General features: G+C 44.3%; 2 non-coding genes across 2 annotated transcripts; one reads left to right on the top strand and one right to left on the bottom strand.

Moving 5' to 3' along the window:
- Positions 1–478: 478 nt before the first annotated feature.
- trnas-uga (transfer RNA serine (anticodon UGA)) lies at positions 479–560 on the bottom strand. The gene has a single exon. It is a non-coding gene; the product is annotated as a tRNA-Ser (tRNA).
- A 6,125-nt stretch (positions 561–6,685) lies between these two features.
- trnan-guu (transfer RNA asparagine (anticodon GUU)) lies at positions 6,686–6,759 on the top strand. The gene has a single exon. It is a non-coding gene; the product is annotated as a tRNA-Asn (tRNA).
- The last annotated feature ends 2,675 nt before the right edge of the window (positions 6,760–9,434 follow it).

The raw sequence follows: 9,434 nt of genomic DNA, 5'->3' as shown, positions 1-9,434 counted from the left end.
ATACACTCTACCATAAGTGTACTGTACTCAAATTGCTGATTTTTTCATTGTGAGGGGAAGAAACATAAATGTGTGGACATTAATTACGAATTCATCAGCTGGGTTGCACCTTTTCTTTTCCTACCGTCTCAGTCTTTCCATCTTTACCCTTCTCTGCTGGTGTTGCAGGTTCCATCATTCTTCGCTGTTCACGATGCCTGAGAAGTCCATCAGGAGAAAACAGGCAAAGTCAAGAGACAGAGATAGGGAGAGATTAAAACATAGAAATAAATTGTATAAATGTCAAGTTCTGCGAACGAGCAGAACTTGGAATGGAGCTTGGGAGAGATTCCTTCACGTGTCTTGCAATTTTGCGAGAGATCATTGGGCTCCGAGTTAAAAGCGTCGTTGGCGATGGAGCACCTCTCTGAGGGAGCGAACAAGGTCCGTTCGTTCAAGTTCATATTAATTTGAACACTGAACAAACTTTAAAAAGTAGCGCTGCGAACAGGATTCGAACCTGTGCAGGGAAACCCCATTGGATTTCAAGTCCAACGCCTTAACCACTCGGCCATCGCAGCGGCAAACATCGATCATGCACAGCTATAAATCAGAATGCGTAGGGTTATCACACGAGATCTGTGACACTTTGTTCTCTCAGACAGGTTTCCAACTGGAAACTTACAGCTTGTTAATGTGCTGACTTTGCTGTTTCGGTGATAGAATTCTCATTTATCACGTGAGAAACCGGGGTTCGATTTCCGGTTCGTTTTGGATTATTTTCATTCTCCATTCATACGATCGCGTGAATTGTGCGACATTCGCCCTCAGCTTCAATCTGCGCACCATTTCGAGACATTTTCCATTCTCCACGTGTGTTGCGTCGAAGCTGGGTTGGAAAATCACATTGCAAGTCGAACGCCTTAATCATTGGGTCATCGCAGCTGCAAGCGACAAATCCCACACGGCTGCAGAAGAGAATGAAGAAGGTTATGACAGGAGAACTCTGAGACTGTATGTTCTTTGAGACAGGTTTCGAACTGAACACATGCCGCGGGCTGCGATGCGGACTTTGTTATTTCAGTAATAAAATTCTTGCATTCTGCGCGGGAGGCGCGGGTTCGATCACCACCCAATAGAGGAGCATTTTCATTCTCCATTCATGAGGTCACGTGAATTGTGATCCGTTGACATTCAGCTTCAATCTGAACACCATCTTGTGATATTTTCCTTTCTCCGTGTGTGTTGTCGTCGACAGAACCTCTGCATTCTGTCCTCCATGCACTGGAATTAAGATAATCCTGCCGACGACACCGCTGACAAGACGTGAGAAGCCAATTAGTGATTTTGAACTAAAAATGGTAACACCGCAGGGCTCGTCCGGGATCTCTCACAGAACAATCAGCAAATCCCCAAAGCGAGAATCATACCCCAAGATCAACGAGCCACTGATAACAGAGGGGTGCAACCAATGCAGAATTCTGTGCCACCCACAGCCGATCGGCCACCATTCTCTCCATCCTATCACTTTTTCTGTTCCGATGTACGGCAATGTGAAGACGTACATTAACTATTTCATATCAACAATATTAGCCTCTCTTTACCACATTCGTTTCGAATGTGCGAGTTGTAATATCAAGTGCGACTTTGCAGAATTAATTGCTCTAAAGCTACATTGTTGTCTGTCTCGGCATCCGCAGATTATCCACTCCACCACAAGTATAACAGTGACTACACTTCAAAAATACTTCATTGGCTGTAAATCGCTTTGGGAGGTCTTGATGTCGTGAAAAGCGCTTCGTAAATACAAGATTTTGTTTTTGTACTGGGCTAAAAGTACTGATGATTTCACTATGAGTACGAAGAGACATCAATATGTGGACATTGGCTACGAATTCATCATCTGGGTTGGTCCTTTACTTTGCCTCCCGTCTCAGTCTTTCGATCTTTACCGTTCTCTGCTGGTGTCGCAGGTTCGATGAGCTTTGGCCGTTCAAGGAAGCTTGAGAAGTCCATCAGGGGAAAACAGAGAGGGACAGAGACAGGGAGAGATAGAGAGATAAAAGTAAAGAAAAAAAAGTCTGAATATCAAGTTAGCAGAATTTGAAATGAAGCTTGAGAGAGATGGAATCATACACTCATAGAATCGTTACTGCACAGAAAGAGGCCATTCGGCCCATTGAGCTTGCCCCGGCTCTCTTTAAGAGCAATCCAGTTAGTCCCATTCCCCCGTTCTTTCCCTGTAGACCCGCAAATATTTTCCTTCAAATATTAATCTAATTCCTTTTCGAAAGTCACGATTAAATCTGCTTCCACCACCCTTTCAGGAGATCTATTCCAGATTATAACTACTCGCCGATTTAAAACGTTTTTCCTCATATCGCCTTTGGTTCTTTTGTCAACCACCGTAAATCTGTGTCCTCTGGTTCTCGACCCTTCCGCCAACGGGAGCAGTTTCTGTTTATTTACTTTATCTAAACCCGTCATGATTTTGAACACTTCTAGCAAATCTCCTCTCAACCTTCCCGCCCTAAGGTGAACAACCCCAGCTTCTCCAGTCTATCCACGTAACTGAAGTCCCTCATCCCTGGAACCATTCCAGTAAATCTTTTCTGCATCCTCTCTAAGGCCTTCACATCCTTCTTAAAGTGCGGTGCCCAGAACTAGACACAATATTCCAGTTGCGGATTATTGTGAAGTTTCCTTCACGCACCTTGAAATTTTGCATGACCATTGGGCTCCCAATTAAAAGGCTCTGCCGCGATGGAGGATCTCTCTGAGAGAAGGAAATGAGGCCCGTTATTTCCAGTTCATATTTATTTGAGCATTGAACAAAACTTTAAACAATAGCGCCGCGAGCAGCATTCCAATGATTCACCGAAAGACCCTGTCCAGTTTCAGATCTAACGCCTGAGCCACTCGGCCATCACAAGCAGCGAGTGCTGGTAATGCAGGGCTGTAAATCAGAATGTGCAAGGTACTCAGAGGAGGTTTGTGAAATTATATGTTGTTTCAAACAGGTTTCCAACTGGACACAGAGAGCCCGATGCCATGCAAACGTTGCTGTTTCACTGGTAGAATTTGCACTTACCACGCGAGGGAACAGGGTTCGTATTCCCGACCAATTAAGGAGCATTTTTATTCCGCACCTCTGAGATCGCCTGAATTGGGATAAATTCACCTTCAGTTTCAATCTGCACACCGCCGTGAGATATTTTACTCTCTCCGTGTGTGTTGCGTCGATAAACCGGCTGCATTCTGGCCTCTGGACCTCAAACATGCTCGAGAATTGAATCAATGCTGCTTTCTGCAACGCTGAAAAGATGTGAGAAAGAAATAAGTGAATCTTCACTGGAAATAGTGAAACAGGAGGGTTCTGGGGTTTGAACTGGGGACCTCTCGCATATCAAACAGTGAAACGGCCAAAATGAAAACCATAATCCGAGAACAAGGAGCCGTCAGTAACACAACCGGACAAACAGTCGAAAATGTCCCTGTTACCCACAACCGATCGCCCATTCATTCAGACCGCTTCTGTCCATCGAATCATAGAATGGTTACAGCACAGATGGAGGCAATTCGGCTCATCGAGCCTGTGGCGGCTTTTTATAAGAGCCATCCAATTAGTCCCATTCCCCGGCCTTTTCCCGGTGCTCTGTATTTTTCCCCTTGAAATTCCTTTTTTTATTCACGATTCAATCTGATTCCACCACCCTTTCAAGCAGCGCATTCTAGATCAGAACTATTCGCTGCGAAATGAAGTTTTTCCTCATATCGCCTTTTGTTCTTTTGCAATCACCTCAAATCTGTGTCCTCTGGTTCCCGACCATTCCGCCAATTAAAACAGCTTCTCTTTGTTTACTTTATCTAAACTCTTCATGACTTTGAACGCTTCTATCAAATCTCCTCTGAACCTTCTCTGCTCTAAGGCAAACAACCCCAGCACTAGGCAAATGCGGTCAAATGGCTTCAATTAATTAATTTGATCATTAAACAGACCTTTAAAGACAGGCCTTGTTTTGTGGAAGTCTGAGCTCGTGGTTTAAATCGCTGGTTTCAATGTTTGGTGCGTTTCTCGATTCTAATTTTACCACTGACAGAATTTCTGCAATTATCCATTTTGACCTGTTCACAGAAATCCCGATTGCAGTGCAATGGAGCAGAGGATATGAAAGAAGCTGAAAGTGAAAGTGCAGATATTAGATTCATCACAGTGACTGGACACGTTTCCACAGGTAATGACCTCTCACCTTCAGATTCTTTCCAGCAGAGTGGGACAGGTGATCAGAGTGACCGGGCTCCAGCGGCGCAATCAGTCCTTATATTAGTTACAGGCTCAGGAAATACCGGGGTTTTTAATTCGAATCTCAGCAAGATCAAACAATCCTTTTCCTTGTGAACATTTCGACCGGAGTTGAAGGTAAAATTGATGTGCTCCAAAATTCATTTAATTATCTGAATTGCCATGTGGTTCCTCCGGACTACGCGGTTGCAAGAGCAGATGAGATGTTTGGTATTACTTGTTTACAGGAGGGAGGCTGCAGTTTTGTAGACACAAACTATGATTTTGATCCATCTTCAAATCGTGGGATTTAACTGGAGCTTTAAACCAGCGCCAGAGGCCGCTCAGCCAGGATACTTTCCATCTTACACTTCAGGAGCTAGTTTTACAGGAATAGAATTACTGCAAGCAAGAATTCTACCCCTGAAGCACCAATGCTCGCACGGCAGCAGGATGCATGTGTCCAGTTAGAAACCTGTCTGAAGGAACATGCAGACTGACAGAGCCGGAAGTCCAGCAGATTGACTTTCGGTCTGAGCAGATGATGAGTCTCCTTCTTGAGAGCGTTTCGCCAATCCAGCTCAGAGTGGTTTAACAATCATGAATTCGGGTGTGACTGGAGCCACTTGTGTCAGATGAAGTGTCGGGGGCAGTTTCACATCCTTGACGGACATTAATGATCCTGTTGCGGTTTTGCTGCAAAATTTCACTTCCCAGCTCCCGAACTAAAATGCAACGCCGTTGCAACTCGAATCCACAACCTTTGAATAGCTTATCAAACAAAACAAGTAGAAGTCCAACACACCAGCCGTTGCGTCACAGGGTCAGTTGCCAAAAAAACCCGAATAAAAAGAAAGACGTGTTTCTCCGGTCCAGGGGCAAAGTGACAATGGATTTTATTCAAAAAACTGTCCCCTCGAATCTGTCTTCATTTTTTTTTTGTAAAGCTTCGATTTTAAAAGTTATGAAAAGCCGAAATAAATAAAGTAAATTATAAGAATCGAATCCATGATCATGGCATTACAACACTCTAAGCAACTGAGTTAACCGGCCGTACTGACGGTCCATTAGACATTTTAATTAATTACTGTACCTGTACGCTAGTTGGTAGCGCTTTCTGTACTTGGACCCCTAAATCTCTCTGCTCCTCCACAGTTCCCAGTTTCTCACCATTTAGAAAACATTCTGATTTATCTTTCTTAGATTTAAAGTGGATGACCTCGCTCTCCCCCACATTGAACTATATTTGCCGCAGTTTTGCCCACTCACTGAAACTATCAATTCCCACTTTTCAACTTCCTGCTTCGATCTTCATGACTTGTTGCGTCACCAGAAGGCTGCGTGTTCAAATCACGGGGTAACCGTTACTTTTCGAGCTGATCGGATTCTGGATCGTTCCGGAATGAATATTTCATCTGCTTTTTCTCAATAAACAGAACCTTGCTGTAAAGTCTGCTTCCCTGGTTCTCAAATTTCAGGAAGGCGTCTCATTCTGCCCTCGACTTTTGATCTTGACCTGCGGTTGAAACTTTTGCAAAGAGGGAAAAGAAGTCCCCAAATCGCTCCACGTGAATCTCAAACGCTTTGGGAAGACGTTCAGTTCAAACAATCAGGAATTTAAAGGCACCTCAATGACCTGCACTTTCTTGGAATGAGTTTTGTCCGCCATTGCATTCGACCGTGAAAGCGCTCCCGGCTTTCATCTCACTGAAGTGAAGAGTGTGACCGCGTTTCATCTGTCAGAGTGGAAGTGACGAGTTTGGGGTCGGTATGGGTCGTTTACAACTTTTGAAATCTCACCAAGCAGCAGAGAAAAAGAAACTTAGAATCAAATTGTCCCTGTCAGTGATGAATTGAAGTGAATATCGCTCCAAGCAGATCTGGACAACTCGCAGTGCAGCCGCACAGGAGTTCCAAATCCACCTTCTCGCCACTCGGCAATCGAATGAACTGAACTTTACTCTGACCCCGTGTCACCGAGCTGCAATCGAGCATTTCTCGGCCACACTTTTTCTGAACATCATAGTTACTGGTTTAAGAGTGAAAACTGCCGTCCGCTTCACTGTAAGTGCAAGAGACAACTTTGTAGACACCGTGTAGTGTCACAGACCTGCTCGTCGGACCTGCTCATTTCATCTCATCTCATTTTCAGTGAACCTGAATATTACTGGAATGGAGAATGGCGAATCACAGCTCGATAAATCAATCCTCTCGACCACGAGGTGACTGAGTCTTCCAACACACAGGTGTTTAATGGCAAAGTGAGTTTAATGTTCAGGAATAACAGAGCACAGATTTTCACTCGTGCAAACTTCACACACTTTATTTTGGAAAAGTAAACTGATAGCAGAGAGAGGTGATATTAATCGCTGCAACCTGATTTTTTAGCTCGTTGAATCAGTGGTTCAGTACTACACGGGTACTGTCTCTGTGGCGCAATCGGTTAGCGCGTTCGGCTGTTAACCGAAAAGTTGGTGGTTCGAGCCCACCCAGAGACGGTGGGGTAACGTTTATCTTCATGGTCTCGCATTTCATGGTTTCTGATATTTGTTTTGGCTATAAAACAAATGCCCGCTTTCGATGGCCAGCTGAGGACGGCCGATCTTCCACCATTTAACCTGTGATTGGCTTCGGGGAAATCTGAATTCTTCTTGACAGACAAGGTCCGAAGGTTGCAGGAGAGGCGCTTCACTCTGACATGGATATTTCTGCAGTGAGCGACACCAGACTGTTTCCACAATGAATGTCACTCCCGTTTATTTTGGAAACGCAAAATTGTATTCACATTCCGATGGGTTTCACATTGTATTCACATTCCGATGGGTTTCAGTTGATTTGTGAGAGATCATGAAAGGATCCTGCAGCGCGGCAACAAATCCTTACATCCGAGTATCTGCACCCTTAAATCCGAGTATTTGCACCCTTACACCGGAATATCTGCACCCTGACAACGGAGTATCTGCACCTTTAAATACGAGCATCTTCACCTTTACAGCAGAGTATCTGCACCCTTACAACGGAGTATCTGCACCTTTAAATACGAGGATCTGCACCTTTACAGCAGAGTATCTGCACCCTCACACCGGAGTATCTGCACCCTCACACCGGAGTATCTGCACCCTCACACTGGAGTATCTGCACCGTTGCACCGGAGTATCTGCGCCTTTACAACCATTAACTCATCAATTGTCCCCAATCATCTTTATCAGCGTCAGGAGCCCCAAACAAAACTCAACAGTGAAGAAATTGGCTTTATGATTCTTCACTAATGTACGGACACACTTTTATTTACGGCACTGAAAGGGAGGTTTGGGGAAAGTGGCCGCTGATACTCAGAAACTACTGCTTGTTGCTTTTTCTTTCCAGCGGGCTTGTTGGTATAGGGGTATGATTTTCACTTTGGGTTTGTTGTTTGAAACATGTGAGAGATCCAGGATTCAAATCCCGGTCGAGCCCTCATTTCCCCCCCAACCCCCCGAACTTTTGATCTTGAGCTGCTGTAAAACTGGCAGGGTGTTTGGAGGTATCTCATTGACCTCATGTCCTCTGAATGCATTTTACTTGCAATTACAATTGACCTTGAAACCGCTCTCGGATTTCATCTCACTGAAGCAGAATGTGGCCCCTTTTTGTTTCAGCGTGGAGGTGACGAGGTTGTGGGTGATAACCGCGGGCACACCTGTCCGGACATTGGTGTTCAGAATGTACAAAATGCTGTCTCAAATATTCTGTTGTCATCCAGGGAGCTCTAGTTTTGCATGCCCAACCTTTCCAATGGAAAGAATGTGTCCAGTCTGCACTAGAAATATCTCCTCACTCAAGGCCTCCCATTGCTCATTTACTGTTTTACCTGCCAATCTTTGATTCCAATCCACCTGGACCCGATCACTTTTCAACTCGCTGAAATTCGCTCTTCCCAGTTGAGTATTTTCATACTTGATTTTTCCTTGCATTGTCCATAACTACACTAAACCTGCTGCAAATGCTCCCCCAGAGAATCATGCTCCACTTGCCCCACTTCTTTCCCCTAAATAAATCCAACACTGCTTCCTTCCTCGTTGGGCTGAAAACATACGGATTAAGAAATTTCTCTTGTACACATTTCAGGAATTGCTCGCGCTCTTTTACTTTTACACTGCTATTTCCCAGTCTATATTCGGATAAATGAAGTTCCCTTTTATCACTACTCTAAAATTATTGCATCTTTCTGCAATTTACCTGCCAATTTGCTCCTCTTTCTCCTTCCCACTATTTGGTCGCCTGTAGAATGCATCCAGCAGCGTAATAGCTCCTCAATTGTTCCTTGATTCTAACCAAAAAGATTCTACCGTTGAACCCTTAAGCATGGCGACCCTTTCTACCGCTGTAACAGTATTTTTGATCAATAATGCCTGCTCCCCTCTACCCCCTCCCCCCACTTTTTTCCCTGCCTTTCCTGAATACGTTGCAGCCAGGAATATTTAAGTGGCCATTCCTCCGCTTGTTTGAGCCAGGTCTCCATTACTGACACTATAACATAATCCGATGTTACCACTTGTGTCTGCAGCTCACCAACATTATTTACGAAGTGTGTTAAACACAACATCAGGGCATAAGGGTGTTACAAGTTCTATTGCCCAATTAAATGTTCTATGCATTAATGTACGTAGCATAAGAAATAAAACAAGTGAATTAGAAGCGTAAATTCAGCTTATAGTGCATGATGTAGTGCTCATCACTGAGACCTGACTACAAACTTGGCATGACTGGCAGATCAATATTTCAAGTTATAAGCCGTTTAGAAAGGATAGGGACATTGGAAATGGCGGTGGAGTAGCGATATTTAGGAGTGATACTATTACTGCATTAGAAAGAAGAGATATCAGTAAAGGTGAGCACGCAGTAGAAAGGCTTTGCGTAGAAATTAGCAACAGAATAGAATGCAAGACGTTGGTGGAGTTGTTCATAGACTTCCGGACAGCAGTGAAAAAGTAACAGGATACACAGAATCGGAGAGGGTGTTAGGGGTCTGGAACTCACTGTCTGAAAGGGTGGTCGAGGCAGAAAATCTCAACTCATTTAAAAAGTACTTGGATGTGCATCTGAAGTGCCGTAACCTACAGGTCTATGGACCAAGTGTTGGAAAGTGGGATTAAGTTGGTAGCTCTTTTTCGGTCGGTACAGACACGATGGG

This window comes from Heptranchias perlo, chromosome 20 (genome assembly GCF_035084215.1).
Source record: "Heptranchias perlo isolate sHepPer1 chromosome 20, sHepPer1.hap1, whole genome shotgun sequence".
Classification (NCBI taxonomy): domain Eukaryota; kingdom Metazoa; phylum Chordata; class Chondrichthyes; order Hexanchiformes; family Hexanchidae; genus Heptranchias; species Heptranchias perlo.
This window is presented reverse-complemented; position numbering and strand designations above follow the sequence as displayed.